This window comes from Tyto alba, unplaced genomic scaffold (assembly GCF_018691265.1).
Source record: "Tyto alba isolate M040663 unplaced genomic scaffold, T.alba_DEE_v4.0 Super-Scaffold_23, whole genome shotgun sequence".
Lineage (NCBI taxonomy): Eukaryota > Metazoa > Chordata > Aves > Strigiformes > Tytonidae > Tyto > Tyto alba.
Window position 1 is genome coordinate 26197113 of NW_024881297.1, and position 22286 is coordinate 26219398.

Genomic DNA, 22286 nt, shown 5'->3' on the forward strand with positions numbered 1-22286 from the left:
CATTAGCCATACAATGTAAGTAGCCATCATTTTGAATCCTCAGTAACATTTGTACCAAAAATAAATAAATAAAAAAATTGTAACTCGGTAATATCACAGGACTGTTATTTCTAAAAAGCATATAGTATATATTTAAAGCTAAAACACCAGAGACAAACTGATTGGGTGAGCTCTATAGGGGTGCCTTTGCTAGTATCTATATCCCTAGAGAAGTTGTTCAACAAAGCTCTGTATTGCAGCACCTTTCTTAACGCAGATTCTCCCTCTAATTCAGGGTGAATATGGCCCTGAAGTCATTGGGAAATTTGCCTCAGGGAGAAAATATAGGATTCCATACCTTTATGCATAGCACTTGAATAATTTTCAAGCCTCAGGTTCTCCCTCATAGCTTGTGCTGTCACACTCTTTTTATTGCATTAATAAGTACGTCTGTTAGGGAATAATTTTTTCTGTTCTGACAAAACACCATGACTTTTTTTCTGTCACTTTTAGTGTGTGAAATTACTGTTCCTATGTTTCATGATAGGAAAAGTAGTACCAGTATGGTGTGTCTTATGGTTTGCTAATATTCATTGAAATATCCATATTTTAGGGAAGGTGTCTAAGGGTACAAAAAGCTGAGCTGCTTTACAAAAGAAGTCCTGACAATAATTTAATTTCCAGATGTCTGAACATTCTGTGACAAATAATTTATTAGAGATGGATCTAAAAATCAAAATCTTGGATATATTCCTAAGTGTTAGAGAAACTATAAACTGATTTTTGACTTTTGCCGCTTAGGCCTACATCTGGTCGAATATATTTGAAAAAATTATTGTAAAACTAAACTTTATGATTTGTTCAGATTTAAGTTCTGAAATAAACAGCCTTATCTTGGACAGTGCTGTGACCATAGTAGTAATGTTTCCTTGAAATAGAGCTGCTTAGTTAGCTTCTGTTAATAAGGAACAAAAGAAGGAGAAATAAGCAAGCAATTACTGGGAGAGCAGAACCAGGACATGGCACAAGACGCAGCAGACACAAACCATCACTAGTTGTGTGAGCTCTACGAAAGAGTAAATTGAGACTTTACTGATATTTCCGTAATTATGGTAGTTTGACAAAATGGAGTTCAGGTCTAAACTATCAGCAGTATAGCTTGTAAACCTGAACCTGTTGTCTTGCCTAACTACAGTTTCAGACTAGTCCAGATTGTTATTGAATAGCTCAGGTAAAATTGAACATGGCTTTGTGCCATGTCTGGGCATTTATCTAACTAAGTGCATTCTCTTCAGCTTATCTTCTTGGGCACCATAGGGTTGCTTTTCTTACATTTATATTTTTCAGTAGTTTCATTTATTAATTTGTAGAATAGCTTATCTGTACATCAGACGACTAGCCACTTCACATAGAGAACAACACAAGTAGAATCTGGTTTTAGAAATCTACCCAATAAATGTTTCCAAATGTTCTCAATGTTAATCTTATTCTGTATCAGTGACTTCCTGAGGATCCAAAACAGCACATGTACTGTTCTGAAGTGTAGCTGCTTGAGGTGTTCATTTTTCTAAGTTCAATAGTATTTTTGGCTCTCAATTCTATCAGTTGGTTATATACTTTTCTTCTACACATCTTTCCCAAAGATTTTCAGAGATGTCACAATTCTTCTGGTAGGTCAGGAATATGTATCGGGCACTTCATCCTGCAGAGAGAATTCAGAAAATTCTCACTTATGGTGGCTTTTTTAATTATACAATATTTTTTGGCACTGTTTTGACTGCAGTATAGTTGCAAAAATTAGTTGCAAACAAAAAGTTTATTTCTGTTTTTGAGAGCATATTAAAATAGTATGCATGGCTATGGGAATGATCCCTAAAGATCACTCCATAAAATTCTGGCTCCAGCCAGAATTGGTACATCCTCTGTAAAATTCTGTCTCCAGACAGCAGATATTTTATGAGAACTGGTGTTAGCAGCTAGAGTGAGCCATACAGATCCTCCACTTTGTTCTAAGCTTTTCCTCAAATGTTTGTAAAACTGGCTGTTGCAATAATACTCACACAGTTATTTCACAGTTGTCAAATTAAACCCAGAACTCTCACTGATCGCCACCTACAAACATAGCAGGGAATGCAATGCAGGGCTCATTTTGATCTTTGTACAAGACATTTATTGCATGGTGATCCATGATTCTGAAGTGTAGACTCAGCACTAGTTCCTTCTGCTTCTTTTTTTCTGTACTCTAGGAATATATCCTTATTTTACACCTCTTAAAAATTAGATCAGAATCCTTTTTCCAAGGAGTTTTGTCAGGTAACAGCAGCTGAGGAACAAGTGGGACTTCTCTGTTTGTACTGGATTTCATATCATTCACCATTTTTCTCTGAATGTTTGAGTCTGTGTTTTTACTATAACTTTGAACATGTAATTTCAGCTGAATGTGTTTTTACATAATTTATTAGCCCAATTCTTTGTTTAGTTGCTTTGTCGTAGAGGGTCTGCAAACACAATGGCAATGGCTCCTGAAGAATTTCTTTGATGATGGAATAATTCCCTGAGTGACACAAGCCATTCTCTTTCATCCCTCCAGTGCTCCTAGTCTGTGTGTTTCCAGTGCAAAAGGAACACAGTTCTATTACTTCTGCAATGCAACCGTTCTGTTTTCTGGAGCAACTTTGTTCCAAAACAAATTGATGCTTTTAATCAGAAATTTGCAACCAAAACACAGAAGAGGATTAGATAACTGTCCTTTTCTATCCATTTACACCTCCTAATGGATTTATATTTAATAAAGTAAGCTGACAGTATGTTTTTCCAACTGAATTTCATGACAGAGATCATCAGGCAGAGTGTGGTGGTACCATATAGAGTGGAAAAAAGGAATTTCTGAAGAGATGAAGGAAACTTTAAACATATAAGAAATTTAGGCATGAATGGATTAATTAATGAATCTGATAAAATACTGAGTATTTCTTACTCTCTAAAGAATTATAACATGGTATAGGCGCACTCAATATATGATTAATAGCTTGTGTTGACTGGTCTAGGGATGTGAAGATAACACTATAGACAGTTTAGCACACAGCTGTGTTTGAAAATATAAGCTATACACTAGAATGTATAAGGGTGAAGGATCATATGGAAAATATTAAATGCCTTTATAGATACCTACTATGCTGTATCATTTAGAATAATGCTTTGTACTAGTTATCCTGTGGAAAATTATTCATGCAAATAAAAGAAACTAAAATGAAAATGCTAGAATTGTTCCCCTTGGACAAAGGGGAAACAGCTGCAATAAAACAATAAAAAAAGGTTTCAGAGGGGGTAGTGCAACAAGGGCACATTCATGAAATTTCAAGGATGCAAAGCCAAAACTGATGAAAAGAAATACCAACAGAATGTGTGGTTGGACTAGGAACTCTACCGTAATAAGTCATGGAAGGCAGGAATTGAGTGAGAGTCAGAAAAGAATGGGATATCTTATATTGATAACAAAGTGACTTAGAATTATCTGAACTGATTTTAGTAACTGTAAAAGTTCCGTTCCCTGTTCCAGAGATTATTTACAATTTAGTTTGAAATAGTAAATGAACGAAAAGATCCTGGGAGCATGAACCTTGACTGGGAGACAACATCACTATCTATATGCCCATCTATTGTTTTTTCTTTTTGTGTGCCAACCTTCTGGATGCATTCTCTACTAGACAGAGGTCCAGCTTCAAAAGGATGGCTAGATGGCACTTTTTCTCCCAGTGGTTCCCAAATTAGGTGTTATGACACTTTGCTGGGAGGTGGAAAGTGTAAATTTGAATCCTCTTAGTCTAATGAGTGGATTTAAGGAAGGTTTCCTCTGCTCTTTTGGTAACTGCTTTAACCTCTTTGCTCTTTTATGGTAGGCAGATAACACTCCTCTTATCTAGAAACTGTTTTTAACCCACTAAATTCTCTCCTGCATTAGGAGTGGGCTTTAGGTTTTGTGGATGAAAGGCCTCTCTACTCTTGATTGAGATATCTGAGTCCAAGAGTGTCAATGATCTGTCCTGCATAACTCCTAAGTTTGGATTCAGTCTCAGGGGTGCGACAGAGAGGAGCAGATGCTGCAGTATGTGCTACATGTGGGTGTCCAGAGCCTTTATCTGGGCTGGTCCGTCTTGTAGGCAGACTGTTATCCCATAGGCACTTTCCTCAGTGCTTTGGACCACTCTGTTCTAGCAGGTGGTGGTGACTGTAAATGTTTGGATGCTGATCTGTTGGATTTTGGGACTGATCCTTCATTACAAAGTCACCTGCTAAGTATATACTGCAATATAACTGATTTTAGCAGTTTGATGTTCATGGACTATGACACTAAAACCATATATGAAACCGAAGTCATAAACCAATTATTTCCTCTTAATCTAAAGCAATATAAGGAGAAGTCTTTGATATGGGATCTGATCCAACTTTTAATGTACTTACTGGCAGTCTTTCACTGATTTCAGAGATAGTTGCAGGACCTAAGTCTGTAGGAATAAGAAAAAATTACACTAACATTTTCCAAATTAAAAAGAAAATAAAATCCTTACTTGAACATTCTTTATTCTGATGGAAACACAGAAGTGATTATAGAGCTCAATGAGTTCAATAGACAATTGCTTGTTAGGCTTCCTGTGTCCTGGATGAGGCAACAGCAAAAAGAAAATGAACTGAGATTCTGTTTTCTTGCTACATTTTCCTAGAAGATTGATTTTTTTTTTTTTTTTAAATTAGCTTTAAACTATGAAAATTGTAACCCCTAGTTATAAAATACCTCTAGTCAAACACTTCAGCTTACAACAATGTTGTCTTTTATATAATCACCTTCATCCTTGAGCTGATAATTTTCTCATATACCAATATTCCTTAATGGCCAAGATTGTACTTTAAGCACAAATGCAGACTGGAGACTGAGAACAAAAAAACCCCAGAGAGTAGATCTATCAAACAGCAATGTGGATAAAATAAAAGCTTCATTTGGGAGTTTGCACATTTCCACAGCCTCAGGGCTGCAGTATACATTTCTGTCAACACTGTTTATGTGAAAAATAGCATTGACATAGTGTAATTGGTACAACAATGTAGCAGTTACACAGCTATGTATGATAACACATAATCTTAGGACCATATTCCTGTGAAGAAATGAAGTGCAAAACTTAAGATATTTTATTTGGGTGATCCTGTTGCACATTATACTACAAATTATTTCACATAGACTTGTCTATCTGTGCTCGCCCAAGTTTAGCCATATGTTGTCAGTCTCCAGACTTTGTCTGGTAAAGAGCACATCGTAGGTGCGTCAAGATCAGTGTGGGCGAGTTTGTGTCAAAGATTTGTAGTCAGATTTCAGAGTTTCTAATTGTTGACCAGCTCAGCAGGAAATCAAGTGGGGAAAAAAACCCCATGCCAAAATTTTACTCTTTGGTACAGAATATTTAGAAAGTAATGCTTTCTTTTTGATAAGCTTATTATCCAGTTCATTGTGTCTTTGTTTTTTTTAAATTTAAATGTTAATGAAGTGGTATGTTCCAAGATGGGAAAAGTGAAGCAGGGGTTGTACTTTTTGTACTGAATCATATCTAAACAACAGTCCTCATTCTTCCTCATTTCTCCTCCCCCCCACCCCACTGCCCCCTCAAAAAAAACCCTAAAACAACAACAGAAAAACCCCCCCAAACAAGTCAGCTCTTTTTCACTTTTTGTCTGTTACAGTTTTCATCCATTTCACTACTTTGTTTCTGTCTGTTTTTTTATTTCTCTTTTTTTTGTTTTTTTGTTTTGTTTTGTTTTTTTTTGGTTTTACACTGGCACTTTAGATTGTTGAGTATGTAGCAAGGCAAAAAAACATCAGAAATCTCAATGATATAAAATGATATAAAACTTAGCACATAATAATGTTGACAATCAGAAAATCATCCCTTTTCAGAAGGAGAAAGAACAAGAGTTATTTAACAGTTTATTTTGATTGTTCTCACATTTTTAAGCAACCAGCTGTGGCTAGCTCCTAAAAGGAACTGGTTCCGTTATAAGCAACAAGACATGGAGCTTACGAAGATGTAGGTGTAAATAGTGCATCATAACTAGTGCTCAGCTCTCCCTCTTCTCATTTATTTTTAATAATTAGTTCATTATGTGGATTATGAGGTGTTAGTTTACCACTCCAATCATGATTTCTAGTCTCTCAACACCAAAAGAAATGGTGGTGGACTGTGTGGTCTTTATCATTCAAACCATATTCCTTTGTCTGTTTTATGTTCCTTATAAAATATTTAATCTCTTACACTTCATTCTCTGCTCTTTCATTAATCTTTACAGAAGTGGGGTCTGCCTTAAATAGTTTTCTCACTGTTCCAGAGAAAAATATATAATGTTTTCCTCCCCTAAGATTAAAAAATAAGAATATCACATTGCTACAGATTTATATTTTTAGGCGATTTTTTTGAAAAGCACAGAAATTCTTATTTCAGAGTCTCCTTTTGCTAAAACTTATCCACTGCCAGTAACAAAGCACACTAGAGACTGTGAGAATATATGTATGTAGTTGTACATTTTGACAACTATAATTAATAATTAATTAATATTATTGAGTACTCATGTAATTCTTAACTGGTAACAAGGGGTATAAGTGCTGCTATTTTTTTCACGGTATCACCTACATATGCCTACATACCATTACCTACATACTGCCATTTTTGGCTCAATCCTGTTCCACCAATTTCAGTCATTACTTAGCCAGGTATTGAGAGAATAGGAAGACAGTTAAGACTGTTTGTTATATATATTTTATTTTCATCTATAGGAAGCACATATGCCGTACAGCATTGTCCATACATTATTCATATTATTTAAAAGTGGCAGGTTCATTACAGTTACAATATATTGTAAATGCTGGAAATATGTTTTTAATATACAGTAATAATATATTACAATAAAAATACATATTTCTTCCACATGCATATTTGAGGAGCTGAATGGACACTCTGTGCATCAGGATTCATCACTATCCACATTCCAGTGTCACAGTCAGGCACATGTGCCTCATTTGTCTGTTTCCTATAGCTATACTATGCTGAAACTGAGAGCTGCGTATATATCTAGTTCGATGTCACACTGATGTTAACACAAGCGTGTACCTACAGAGATGTATATGTTTCTACTTAACAGACTGTTGTGCAACCTACCTTAAAAACATTCTGCATGTATGTATTTTGTCTATATACACACAGCCTCATTTTTCAGCATTCTTTTTAGAAACTGGTCCTTAGTATTTTTTATTTATAGCATATACAAACGGTCCCTTGTTCTGTAAAATGTAGGAAGAAGCTGCAAAGGCACAACCCTAAGCCTTTCAAGAGTTTTGTCATGAGAAGGGTAGACCATTTGTAGTAAACAATATATGCAAATGTTGCCCTTTTTCAGTTTGTGGTCTGTTTAAGTGCAAGACCTAGATTTTTATGAATTTGTTCCTTGTTTTGAAATTGCTGAGAGAACGTTTCAAGCAAAACCTTTTAGCTTGTAAGTTGCTTGCAAATAATTTATTTAAATTTTCTTTCACTATTCATTATTGTTGTAGTTTGAGCCTGGTTGTCAGCCAACCACCACGAGGCCACTCTCTCTCCCTTCTCTTCCTGCAATAAGAAGGGACAGAGAGCCAGGCTTGGGGTTCAAGATAGGACTGGGATGGGGAACAATCACCCTTTATGGTCACGAGCAAAAGGCAGACTCGTTAGGAGAAGAAAAAAAGAACATACACTTATTACAGACACTAACACCATGTAACAGAGTAGGACAGTGAGAACCATTGCCACATCTTGAGAACACCTTCCCCCCACCCCTCCTTTCTTCCCGGGCTCAGCTCTGCTCCCGATATCTCTACCTCCTCCCCCAGTGGCGCAGGGGCAGGGAATGGGGGGTACAGTCAGCGCTGCCACTTCCTTCATCTTCGGTGAGGGGAGTGTCCGGAACTTGTTCCCTCCTGCTCCATCGTGGTCCCCCTCTCACAGCAGACAGTCCTCCACAAACTTTCTCCGACATGAGTCTCTCCCATGGGTGGCAGCGTTCCCCACAGTGCTCCAGCATGGGTCACCAACTTTCTCCAGCTGGATTCTCTCCCACGGCTGCAGCCTTTCCCGAGCTGCTCCGGTGTGGGACACCCCCGCATGCTGCAATCCTCCCAGTGCTGAACTACAACAGCAGGGGCTGCCTCTTCCCACAAGACCCCGGCCTTCTTCAGGCACAGCACCTTGATTATTCCAAGCAAAAAACACAGGCCATAAATCAGTGTCTGCTCCACTGTAGATCTTCATGGGTGGCAGGGGGGGCCGCCCTGCCGTCTCACCACAGGATACAGAGGGGTCTCTGCTCCGGCACACCTCCCCCCTCCTTTCTTCCTCCGTTCCTCCACTGACCTTGGTGCTCATGCAGCTGCTGCAACTCCTCACAAGTCCCACTGCACATCACCACGTCCCTTCTTAAATATGTTATCTCAGAGGTGCAGATGATTGGCTCAGTTTTGGTGCAGAGGTGGAGCTGGGGGAGCTTTGAGAAGCTTCTCACAGGGGGCTGCCAAAAAACCCCACCACTCATTCAAATCCAGGACAATTATTTATGAATTGGTGTTAATTCATGCCCACATGGATAAAGCTTCCATAAACTTTGGGAGGGAGATCAATGGCATTTCCCAAGGGTGTGCAAGCATTTCTGGGCTGAAATTTCCCACATACAAGTATTTATGATTTTGATAACTTTGCAGAATCTGTGTATTCTGGTTGACTTCATGGAGTTATGAAGCATGTTAATTTTTAAAAAATCTCTCTCAAATGTGTTTCTGATGTTTCTGACCAGGGCTTCACCACATTCCTTGCAGACCAGGAATACCTTGTGGAAGTTAGTTGCTGAGATGGAAATAGCTTGTGACAATGGGCTTAGAAAGCTAGGGGTTTTTTTCTCCCTATCTGAAGGCAGGAGGTTTGAAGTAGTGGAAAATTAATAAAGGCAGAACAAAGAAGCCAGATGTTATAAGAGGGACTAGAGGAGATTCAAGAAATACTTGCAGCAGGAGGAGAAAAAATACAGGCGTGCTTATCTGACAGGAGGTGGGTTTGTTGACCAAGGTCAAAGACAGTGGCTGTCAGTCAAAGACAAGGTCAAAGCTGGGCTGAAACAACTCTCTGTCTCTTTCTGAGAACAAATCCAAAAGTATTTGAGACAGTTTCACATCCTCTAAGGACTTTCTCAAAAACACTGCAGCATAGTAAGTAAGGACAAATGGCATTTGAATCCTGTGTGAAGCCAGTTTGTACATCTGGCTGGTTATGCATGCAAGGCCCTCCAAAGAACTAGATGGCCCAGAGGAAAATAATTCAGATTTTCCCACAGGCATAGGGTTCTGGAAGAAAGTTCACTAAAATTATGAGCTTATCACTAGACCTGCCTTGGATGAAATCTCAGAAGAGAATCCATGCCACAGAAATGTTTGTCATTTAATAAGGACTAGAGTTTTGCCTGTATCTTAGCTGTACCATATTGCTAAATATCACAAATACCTTTCTAGATCTTCCACTCACTCCCTCATCTTTCCTAATGCGAATCACTTATGGTGGAGAACATTATTTTGAATATGTATTGTGCCCGCAGATGTTAAAGGAAGGCTGCAATATGGGAGCCTGTCAAAGCCTAGGTACTCCTGCAGCCATAATTTTAATACCTTAATTTCTTTAAGGAATTAAAGTATCAGCTTCCACTGCAGTTGCTGCTGTTCATATGTGCAATAAGTTCATATAGAACTATTTATATTATGTCTAAGAATTCATAATTCTGTGAGCTCCACATTCATCAAGGTAAGAGAGATTCAGGTTGTGCTTTCCCCAGAGGTACTGAACTTTCTTTGGCTTTCTGTACTTTTATTTAGCCATTTTTAATACCTAATCAAATGATTCATCTAGTTTCTCTGCAGGCAACTTCTGGTCATCCTCCCTTATCACATGTCTCTTATGGGGCTTCTTGTGGGCTAAAGAAAATGTAGTTGTATGACCAATTTTTGACCTATATTAATGTCTTTGGGAGCTGTGTGCAACTTGGTGATCTGTCTAATATCATGTAGATTATAGCATTGTCAATTCTACGTTCATTTCTATAGAAATTGTTTACATACAGGACATAGCAAGGGTCGGCACAATATGACTAAGATTTTCCACCTCCAGCCAAATCTGACAACAGGGATAGAACTGTGGAAAAGACTGTTTTTAAACTATTGTCTGCTTAAGAAAATTTAAACCTTCATTACTAAACAGAGTATAAATTTTAGATAGTTCTTTAGGGATGACAATGTAGTTTTGGAATTGCGAGCAGATAGCACCTACTCTAGGCCCTGCAGATATTGCAAGACATTTTACCTTCATATATTAAACTAATCCTATCAGAGTAACCCATGTCTATAGGCCAAATCTTTTTATCAGGTGGATAAAATTTACTTGTATAATCAACTTATGACTAATTTATTTATCTTATTTTGGAAATTTCTAGAAAGTTTCAGAAACTTCAGAAATCTGTGAGAATGCTTAATGAATACTAAAACCAATATCATGGCATGTCTTTACCACCTTTCAGATATAATCACTAGGTTATTTAGCAAGCGAATGAATCTGAGCTAAATCATTCCCTGTTAAAATGGTAGTATCCTTGGGATTTCTGTAGACTTATACATTTTGAAAATGTACATTTTTGTCAGCTGATATTAATTTAACTGTGTGAATGCTCTACTTTTTACATGTGAGAGAATTGGTTTTTAATCAATTAATGATTTTCTCGTACATCTTGCAGAATATGTAGATTTTTTTTTTTCAGGCGTTTATTTGGACTTTGAAATAAAAAAGAAAAGATACTTTTGAGAACCATTCACCTTTTTATACCAATTGGGTATATTTACTATGTGATACTTTTCTTTATAATAAACAATATGTCCTGACACTAATCTTATGTTTTGAACTATTTAAGACTCCAACCGTCTTAGAAAGGTCTCTGTCATGTAAAAGGAAACCTGGAAAAAGAACTCAGTTTGACAATAATATTTTGAAATCTCCTTTCTCTTACCAAAGTCATATTTAGATGTAGATAAGGACTTCTAGTTTAACTGCTTATGTCCTATTTCTTTATTATTCCCTTCAAAGTAGTGCTTTTCCATTTGTGATGTTCAAAGAATATTGAAGGAACACAAGATACCCTGAGAGCAAATGAGTAGCAGAAGCTGACAGTTCCATTCATACAGCTGGGAAAAGCCAGATTTCATAGAAAAGGACTCATTTCTTTCCTCCCTTTAAGCAAGTCTTTAGGAGTTTGGTTATTTTTAAAAGAGCAAGGGATTATGCACTCTTGAGAAGAGATCTAAATCAATATAGTTGGTATACTTTTTCTGATGCTTGATAGTATATTTATCAACCTTCCAGTGACCAATCCCTCCCTTTTCTAGTCTCACGTCCCTGTCAGGCCCTTGATAACATACTGCCTACTGTGCATTGTATTATGGGGTCAGATGTAGAATGCTTCTACAACATGCCATAAAAATGTGAATTGTTTAAAACAGTAATTGCTAATAATCTGTGGGGAAAAGGGTGAGGAGAACACCCAAGGTTGGTATTTTTGTGCTTTTCCAAAATGATTATGAACAAAAAAGCCATAGTTCGAAGAGTGTTCAGTAGACATTAAACGTAAGCTTGAGATGTTTCAATGCAAAACTATTGCTTATTCATACATGCACAATGAAGGTATTCAGCAAAATTGGTTTTGAAAACATACAGTTATTATCTTGCTTTCTCTGGTGAGCTAGAGAGTGAACTATGAAAATAGAGAATTGAGTCTGTGATACACAAGGATTTTCTGTGTTTAGAAATTACTGTGGTGCCAGTGAAAGAGAGTCCTGGAAGCCTTCTCTGTAGTATTTAACATTTAACAAGCACCACCTCTTCCAAGCTTCCTCCGGAAACCTGAGCTGTGAGAGGCATACAAATCATGTAGTCTCCAGCCCCTTTCAAATGCTTGACTCCTGACTCTGGACCTCTAATAAAAAAGTTGAAAAAAATATCCGTGAAACTCACAAGTGAAGGATAGGGACATCACATTCCTAAAAAGATAAAAAGAGGAGCATGAAACATTTACACAGTTAATAGGAACAGCAGCAGTTGTATTAACAAGAATATGTAAGGAATTGAATAGCTTTGCTCTATGATGAAGTATAAAGACAACAACCTGTAAGTTCATTTACCAATGTAGCAGTCTGAGACATATTTCCAAACTGTTTGCCCAGCTTGTTGGTTGGTTCTAGTGTCCTGGTCCTGATCCTGGAGATGTAAGCATGTCTGTTAGTTTGGTAACTTGTATATGGAATGTAGTCTGATCTTTAATGTAGTATGAATTTGCTCTTGGCATATTTTGTGTTAGGTCTTTGGTTCCACCAAACTGCCACAAGGAAGCCAGCCTTCAGACAACTATTACTCCGACTGACAAGGTAGGGTTGTTCTGAACTGAGGGGTTATACACTGACCTCTAGCCAATTCCTGAAGCCATTCAATCACTAATAACATTAGCGACAGAAGCTTTGAAATTATTGCTAATTTTTGGATGTTAATAGATGATAGAATTACCAACATGTAAGTGTAGAAGATGAAGAGTGTTAGAGGACTTCCTTTCTGTTAACCCCATGTTGCCTGCAGTTAACATAATGACTACTTATAAGCTTGTGGGCTAACATCCAGGCAGTAAAAAAAATCACGTCTACCATTCCTGTTGGAGTAATAATGGGTATACCAGTTTATGCTTATTAAAGAATCCACTACTGTGGATACGTGTAGTGTTAACAAGATTATTCTAGTATCTATTTATTAACCAGTAATGTAAGACACAAACTGTCTGTAAAACTGTTACCATGCTTTACTGAGGATAACATGAACCTACATAGGAAACGGGGATTTATTCCAATGATTTTTTTATTATTTTGTTTGTATTAAAACTGATGTATGTTGAATATAGAAAATTCCTTTCCTTCTCTCCCATGTCCAAGAATTAATATTCTAAGAAAATCTGCTTCTTGAGGCTTGGAGTAACTAAATTTAATTTCCTATCTTTCTTGATAATTCTTGTAACAATGAAATTATGGGGAAATTGCATTCCTCAGTCTTTTATTAATTGCAGAGGGATAATAATTTGGGCAAAATGCTCTCTGAAAAGTGTGGGTCCAGTTTTTAAAATACTTTTATGTGAAATATTGGTCTTTTGGTTTGGGATATGTAGCTGATAGGTTCTGTATTAAACCGGTGGCTTGAACTGAGCCTTCTCTAGAAATTTGTGGATAGAAACTGACTTAAATTTAGTTAGTTCCCTCAACTAGCACAAAAAATGGTATAAATTCAAATACAATCTCTTGATTTTTGTGTATATTCACCTTTAAATCATGTTTGAATATGTAATAAAAGAAAGGAAATGAGAGGAGAAGGTGGAAACAAACCACTTCTCTAATTCTCAGGGCTTGTGAGTCTTAGGTAAAAGCAAAGAGGAAAAAGATTCACAATAGAGAATCTGATTAAAAGGTCTGGTTTAGATTGCTGTGTAAGCAGGAAATGATGAATCTTGGCAGAGTCTCAGCTGTGAAACAAAGCAGTGAAGAAAGCTGATGCTTTGGATAGACAGGAGAAAAAGAGGACCCAGAAAGTAGGAAATTGCAGACATATTTCATTTTGGCAGAGCCTGAGAAATTGGTTATCATTACCACCATTGTATGAACAGTTACTTATTATCTGTCCTGAAGAAAAACAGGGGAGAGTTAACTCTCTAACCAAAGGTTAAAAATAAAACCAGTGACTTCGACATTGAGTGTTAACATAAAATATATCTAGACTGCTTGTCCTCTATCTGAAGAAACATAATTTTAAGGGGAAAATCACATAATCGTTATTAGAAGTAAAAGGCTCAGCATGCTTACTGGGGTAACAGTAGACAAGTTTAGCAGTTGATATGCCTAATCTGAGTTAATCATCATCCTTACCACTGAAGGGGCACTCAGAATGAAATATATGCTTTTCAATTTATTAATAGTTAATCAATTTCTCTTATTCTCTCTGCTTTTAAGAAAAATTGAGGTGGTGTGTAGATTATTCTTCTGATTATTATATAGTGTTGTGTTGCTGTTGATTAAGAAATTTCTAGACTTTCTCAAAGTAAAGGGTAGTCAGTAACTTCCTGTAACTTCAAACAACCTCCAGTGCTTGCTGAAACCAAAGAAAGAACTGCAAATAGTGGGAGATGGCAGTTAAAGTTCTCTAAGAATATTTATTTTTTGTTCCATTATTATCACATGTGAAGATTCAAACTGATCAAACAAAATCAGCTGATGAGCAATGTTGTGAATCTGTTAGAGCAGCAAGCTCGTTGCTTAAAGACCTGATGCAAAGTGGGGCACACTTGAAATATACCTGAAAATGTAGCTGTAAAATATTAATTCTTCATGTTGATGACATTTGCTACTGATAAAAGCTCTGCTTCTACATTCTGTGCTTATTTTATAATTTGTTTCTCTGAATGCGATCCTGTCTGAAGTTATTCTTGTAATCTATACTGGGTGACAGTGGCTTGATTTTACTGGTCATTTCACACACCTTGTCTGAAAATACAACAATTTTAGTGCTTGTTTGACATATTTGAGCTAAAATTTCCTTGTTTTATATAGGAGAGAGTATTTTCAGTGTAATATCTTATGTCCAGAAGCTATGATTTCATTCATGCTTTCTGGGGATGATATTTGTTGACATTCACACTTTGTGGAAACAGCAATCTTTTATCTTTCTATGAAATACTAGGATGAATGGTTCTACTGCATTGTGTAGGAGTGCTGGCTTGGGATAAGTCTCTGAAATGTACAGAAACTCCTTTTATGTTTTCTTGATGAACTGTATTTGTAGCTTTAGATTAGCACTGTATTAAATAGTTCCTGCAATCTTGGGAACTGCAATTACAGTCAGCAAGGTTTTAAAAGAATGATAAATACAGCAACATTTGGCATTCTTACTGAATTCCATGTTGGAATTTTCCTAGTAAATCATAAACAATGTGTGTGTATGCTCTGGAAATGGAATTTGAAGTATATGCTGTAAATTTTAAAGCAGAGGAACTGGGATTTTTGATACATGAGATGAATGCTGAATGAACTTTGGGGAAGTCCCATCTTCATCAGCAGTCTCAAATGTTAAATACTCCTCTGTTGTGCTAGATGCAAGTGCTCTGTAGATCTGCAGAACAGACCTGAACAAACTCGTAACAATTCTGCTTTCCTGTGAGGCAGTGGAAAGAAAATGTATGAAAGAGAAAGTAAGAGAAGTTGTGTGAATGTTTGGTGTGAACCATGAGGTGAACCAAAGAGTCTAGAGGAGACTGGACTTCTGAGCGTGAGTCTAAAATATACTTGGTGTTCAGTCAGCTAATGCCCCTGGTGCCTACCCCCAAAACCAGACCAAGCTCTGTAACCCTACTGCTGCCTTCCAACCTGGGTCTTGTTTGTAAAAGTATTTTGGTCAAGTTATCTTTTTGCTAGAAAACCTCTGCCTTTCAAAAATGCTGAAGGCGAATACGGAAGGCTTTCCACATAAATGACACAAGCTTGTGGTTTATCCAGTCAAAACCCAGCTTTCATGGGAAACTGTTATATTACTGTACTGCCTGGAGCAGTCTTTGATTGTGTCAGCATCACAAATGACCAACATATATTCAGCAATGCAGTTATCAATTTTTCATTCCTCTTTGTTTATGTTTTAGGAAGAATTTCATGCTGAAAGCTAGGTAAGTTTCTGCTTGTGTATTAGCTTTTTCTCCCATCCCTGTGCTGGCTGGTATGACCCCGCTCCCCCCCAACCCCCACAAAGGGAAAAGTTACCTCTGACTAGTCCAAAGCTCTCTTTGTGGCTAACCACCAGCCTTCATATCTCTCCCCATCCAAAGTTCATACACAACAGGAATGTTTCATATAGTCACAACATGAATCTGGCAAGCTTTATTGAGGCATTTAACTTTTTTCTTCCTCTGAATTGTTTCTTCCTTTTTCCGTATGGTAACTGTAATTTGCTAAAACTAAGGGAAGTCATAATCCTTGGCAAGTTTTCTTCTCTCGTTATGTGAAATCTTTGCATTAGTGTCATTTTAACAGGAGTTTTAGAGGGCCTAGTCTTGAACGTGGTGATGCTTTGGAGCAATTGATCACTGTATTCCCACTATTGTTTTAATGGTGTTGCCTTGAGCTTTGTTACAACAGAATCCAACCAGCTCTTAAAAAAAAAAAAAGTTCTTATATTCAAATGAAACCATGCCAGCTCTTTACAAGTCTCTCAAGGGTTTTATGGCTTCATGCAAAACCCTTAAACTACGTCTTTGAGAAGCAGCTGCATTTGCCACACTTAGAAATCATTCCTATAATTTCCCTACACATGCCAAGCTAAAATAAAACACCTCTGGTGCTCCTTCTGAAACTTTCCACTCCGGATAAGGCCAGTAAGTATTTTTGGAAATGTTTCTTAGAAAGGTTGGTATAATTAGGCTTGCTTTCTTTTTTCCCCTCTGTTTATTTGTTTGGCAAAAGATCATTTTTCTACATTGATCTGAAAGGGCAATATTCCATCTGGCCTCAGATTCAGCATTCACCCCTTTCATCAGTGTGGTCTTGACAAACTGTCTTGCAATGAATGTGAAAAATGAGCCTAATTCTTCTCTCTGTTTATAAATAGCTACTTTCCAAGTACTGAGTTGTAGTGCATGTAGTTGTACAGCAGGTACTTGCTTGAGAAACAGATTTATTACCAACACTTCTTTTACAAATTCTCATTGTTGCCTTTGTTTGCTGGTTATGCTTGACATTAGAGTAGCTGAGTCTTTGATGTGGTGGTACAGGCATAGGTCTTGATGCAAGTTCAGCTGCTCTGGCTGAAGTAAAAGGGAGGAGTGAGCATGTTCCAGCCAATACAAGAGGGCATGTATTACATCAAGGTTTCCCATGAAGAGACTCTCAGAGCTAAAGTCTTCAGAAAGCACAGGCTTTGGGTAATGGCAATGAATGCTTGCATTGCCTGATAGTAGCCAGGAAACACCGTGACTCAAAAAGTGAAACTCTGCCTTCTGGTCTGCTCTTACCCTGTGACTTCTGTACCTTGTTCAGAGCTGGCTTCTGTGTGAGCCAGGCTATGCCTCACAAAGTGCTGCCTGTTCTGTATTGAAGTTACATCATATCATGGTCCTGGCTGGGTTTCCCTAAGGTGATGTTGTAGAATTATATATTAGTAGTATAAAGGGATGGTAGCAGGTCCTTCGTTCAAAAATTTAGTGGAAAAAAAAAATAGCCAAATTAGCAATCAGATTTTGTTTATTTCTAGTAACCTGGGTAATTCATTTGCCTTCTGCATGCCTGGGAGGTTTCTATATTCTCCACTTTTTCACTGAGCACTTGTACTTTGCACTGTTCTGTATAACTCTTTCATTTTATTCCATGGCGCTCTCAGAATAAAATTTTTGAAAGAAAGGACTGAATGATTGAGATAGTGAGGGAAGTAGTGTTACAGCAGTGTTGCTGAAAGGGTAGATTGGTGTCTGATAGAAGTCAGTGCATTTCTCCCCTAGCTTTGATTTCTCTACTCCAAAGTTCCTTCTGTTACCTTTGTTTTGGAAGTGTGACTGGCTAGCCAATCCTTTCCTCTCCACCTAGACAAAGAGGTAAAAACAAAGGAAAATCTAGTGACAAAAGCAGAGGTTGATCAGTAGAGGAAATACTATTGAAATAGTAAAGGGCTTTGCACCAGACTTGAAAGCTTCCTGAACTCAAGATTCCAGGCAAAAGGTTCTCCTAAAATGACATTTTGGATAGTAAATGAGTATTACCTTATTTCATTTTTGCTGGAAAAATGTATGAAAGACATGGTCAGTCATATTTTGGATCTAAGTAAGAGCCTTTCCATATACATTTAATTCCAGCAATATGAAATAATTCCATGTGGTAGGAGCCACAAAGGAAATTCAGACTTTTGATCTGATGCCTTCATGTAGATAGAGGTGTCTGGTATTAGTTGCCCAAGTCTGAATATTTGTGATTAAGGATTTTTTCTGTGAAATTTGAGATTGAATCCCAGTTTTATGGCAGACATTAGAAAATTCTCAAATTAAAAACCCAATTCCATTGTACTTGCCCCAACTATTACAGATCCTCTTAAACTACCACACCAAACAGCGAATTTTCTGTCTCTCTCCAAAACTTCAAGAATTCCTCATTGTCATTTTCTCCCCCTTGTCATTTGCACTGTTTTGTCTTCTCTTCTCTTTCTCGTTTCTCATTTACACACTGCTCATGCTCACCAGAATTCATTGCAATGTGTGCTGTGAGCAGATGTCGGACTGACCAGTTGGGCAACACTGGAGGGTGGAAACAGCTGGGAAGACTTGACAGTTCAGTTTTTTTGTCATTAGAGAACTGTAATGAATTGTGAAAGTCATTCAAGTAAGCATTTGGGCTTGCTTTTCTGAAATCATGCTGCCACTAGTGAGCAGAAAGTTCTTAAAAAACTGAATTCCACTTATTTTTTTCCAGGTCTGTCTTTACTTACCCTGTATGGCAGCATCTCATTCTTATGCATTAGTCTTACCTAGTTTATACTCTGAGAGAATTAATAATGCTATGATTTACCTGTATTCTTTGAAGTAACGTAATTTAAAAGAAAAAATTAAACAACCAATGGCTCTGATTTTTGTTAGCATTTGGATGGTTGAAGTCATGCTCAAGATTTGATAACTCCTATAAATCTTATTGAGCTAAGTCTCTTTGACTTATTTACCTTTGTAGTTGTGGCTTTGTTCTTTCCTTTGGTGAGCTATTTTCTACATCATGTACTCCCTAGTCTTGGCACATGAATGCATTCAAAGAAGACACTCTATATTATGACTACAGCAGCTGCTCTGCAGATACCTATTTGTACTGGCCAAAGTGAAATCACCAGTTGTGAGTGAGTAGCATCAAGTCCAGTTGTTTTATAGACAACATGAAACCCTTTCATATTCATTGGTCATACAAATGATTGATAGACCTCATTATTTTTAAAGAACTATTGCACCGTAATGTTTCCAGATGTTTTCCAATAGAAGTTAATGTTATTACTATAGGGAAGTATCAATCAGTAAATAATCCATGTCACTCATTGCCTTTCCATGCAATCACAGTGTTCTGATCTTGTGGTTTGGAGTCATTTAGAAAGGAATCATCGATTCAAGTAGATTGTTGTTCTGTATGTTACTCTGCAGACCAGCAGAGGGACAGTTTGAGTGTATGATATGATCAACCTCCTATCAAATAAATGGTGTCAACTGTGATCAATAGTCAGGTGAACAGTCATCAAGGAAAACTCAAAATGCTGCAAAAAATGTTTCTAATTAATCAGTAGAGGACATTAGACTGTCTGTTAACAAACTTTTGCTCCACTGTTGTGCTAGAAAGCACTCTGCTGTCAAGGCCTCTTCTTTTCAGGAAGCAGCTGTAGTGTTTGTAACTAGAGGATGAAAGTTTCTTTGCAGCAGCCTTTCTTATTTACTAAAGCTTGTTTCCAAACTATGACAGTAATTGTAACATGATAGCCAGACCGTTCTGATGTAAGTCAAGAAAAAACATAGATGCACTGATTCTCAGTGTGAGAATCAGAGGCTTGAAGGGGTTTTGTTGTTTGAGGGCCTTCCCAAGTTAATATGGACTTCTGGGTTACAATTAATTGAAATAAAATCAATTACAAATGTTGCTTTTCAAATTTTTGTTTAAGAGCATGCAAAAAGCAGTAACACCAAACCCGTAAAAACTAACACCAAACCTAAATGACTGTCCAAATTAATTCAAAACAAGGATTGGTAACCCTTGCAATTTTTATGCTAAATTCTGTGACATTTAGTCATATTGGTTTATAACCCTTGGTCTTTTTTAAAAGGACAATTCAAGATATGTTGTGGGGAAAATTCAGTCTATGGAATAAATGAAAAATGCCACTTGCATTTTCTGGTTATCTTCAGGTTCAAAACCTAGAATGAGAAATTAAATGTGTTGTGGTGAAAAATCAGTTTCATTTTACCAGTCACACGGTTCAGAGGGACCTGGTCCATGAACTTGAAGCCCTTGGAAAAGTCTATCCACAGAAATTGTGTGCAGAAGAGGGATCTACACAGGCTCACAAAGCTTAGTGATGGAGCCGTTCCATGGCTTCATCAGTTCTGATAGTTCAGTGCCAGTACCAATAGTTACCGTCCTCTACAAGGCACAACAAAGCATGAGTAGCCTGCTGCTAATATCTATATTATCACTGATGGGATGCTTTGCAGTCTTCATTTACCACTTGGCTGTGTCTGGGATTTGCTCAGATTTCAGTTACTCTCTCTTAGCAGGATAAACAGTAAACAAGTATGTCCACTCAGTATCTCTGGAGTCATGATGTGTGTAGCAAGTATTGATTTGTCATGAGACAAAGAAATTTGCCAGAAACTTTGGATTTGTTCTGAATCTGGATTATGAGTTGGACTGCTTTATCATCAATGCATCGCTATTGGAGATGGACAACCCAGACTAGATGGTATTTGACAACTGTTAAGACCTGTTGTAAAATACATTTTGAGTGTATAAAATCTTTTTACTATCAAGGACTTCTAACCAAAGGTATCAGTAGCTGCAATTGCTAATCTGGATGAAATGAATGGAGAATTTCATAGAGAACAAGTGAAGCTTTTTTTTAAAAAACATCAAGTTTTTGTGTGTGGGTACGCTTTTTAAATTGCATATTTTTATTTTCATGCTTAATGATCTTAATGATGTATGCTTAGCATCTTGTTTTCTGTATTGGTCTTGTATACATTCTTTAACATTTCTAGTATAACTTTAACTGCTAGCACAATTTCTAGACTAGAAACATCTTTTTTGATAGTTTTCTTTTTTATGTAGTTTTGTCAAATTTCCAAGCGTCTGAAATTAATACAGTGATTATATTTACATAGGCTTTTGGCAGGTCCATTTTCAATATTAATCTGTCTTCCTTTATAATATCAAACATATCTGTACTTTGGAGGATGCTGACAAGCAGAAGAATGACATACTCAATCTAGTATCCAGGTGCACTGGATATCAATCACATCCATAATGAATAACTCGGATGGGTTTGAGTACCAGGGCCAAGGGATATATACCTATAGTGGGAGGATGACATACCCTAAATCCATTTAAAGACTATAATAGTGAGACAATATGGAAAATAGAATATTTGGTCTTACAGAATTGTAGTCTTTATTTTTCTCAAAGCTTAAAGTTTTTCTGTAAAAACAATTAAATTTACTGTTGACTCTGGGCCATTGATGCTATCAGTTGCAGGTTCCTGCATGTGTTAATCCCTCTTGACTGATAGGATGCTATCTTGCTTCATTCAGTGGACAAAATGGCTCTCTTGTCTTGTCTGTCCTTCACTGCTTTTTACTGTTTACCTGAAAGGAGCTCAACTTGAGTGTAGGGAGACAACTGGGACAAGAACAACATGGCTCAAAGCATACATAACTGAAATGGGCAAGGTGACCATACCTACAAGACATCTGTCTGCATCATAAAAACACCACAACATCTGGAGTGCTTGTTTTGCTGGATGTGGCTAACTTTAAAGAAAATTGAAAGATGTTACAAAGGCTGAACTTAATAATAAGAATTTTTATTGACAATAATCCCTGAACAAATATTTGTATATGGGCACAAACTACTTGAAACTCCATATAAATGTTTCTTTTCATTAGACTTTTTCCTTTTCATATTTCCTTTGAAGTTTCTTAATAAGTTTAGAACTTTGTTTCCTCTGAGCCAACTGGGGGCAAATGCTGATTTTATTTACACTGATTTACTAATATTACTTTGAACAAAACTGATGCTTTATGTTTCTTTTGCAAGAAGCATTTTCCTATGGTACTTCACTGTTTCCAGAATGGCTGGAAGCCAAAAATTTAAGATGTGTGTATGTGTGTGTGTGTGTATGCACTCACACAAACATACCAATTAACTATTCAAATATGTCAGAACCTCACAATGTTTTAGCTTGATAAAAATGGTGGGTGTAGTTTCTCAGAAATAATACAGATTTATAAAGTGCTTTTGTTTTACCTAAGTTGATTCATGTTTCTGTAAGGAATCTCTTTGTTGTAGCCCTGCACTGCGTTATCAGCCTTCACTTGCCTCTTGTGAAGACTTTTTCTGTTTGTTGAATTTGCTC

General features: G+C 37.0%; 1 protein-coding gene across 2 annotated transcripts in view; it reads left to right on the plus strand.

Moving 5' to 3' along the window:
• Positions 1-22286, plus strand: part of DKK2 (dickkopf WNT signaling pathway inhibitor 2) — a 124788-nt gene that overhangs the window by 7010 nt on the left and 95492 nt on the right. The gene's annotated exons all lie outside the window — the stretch shown is intronic.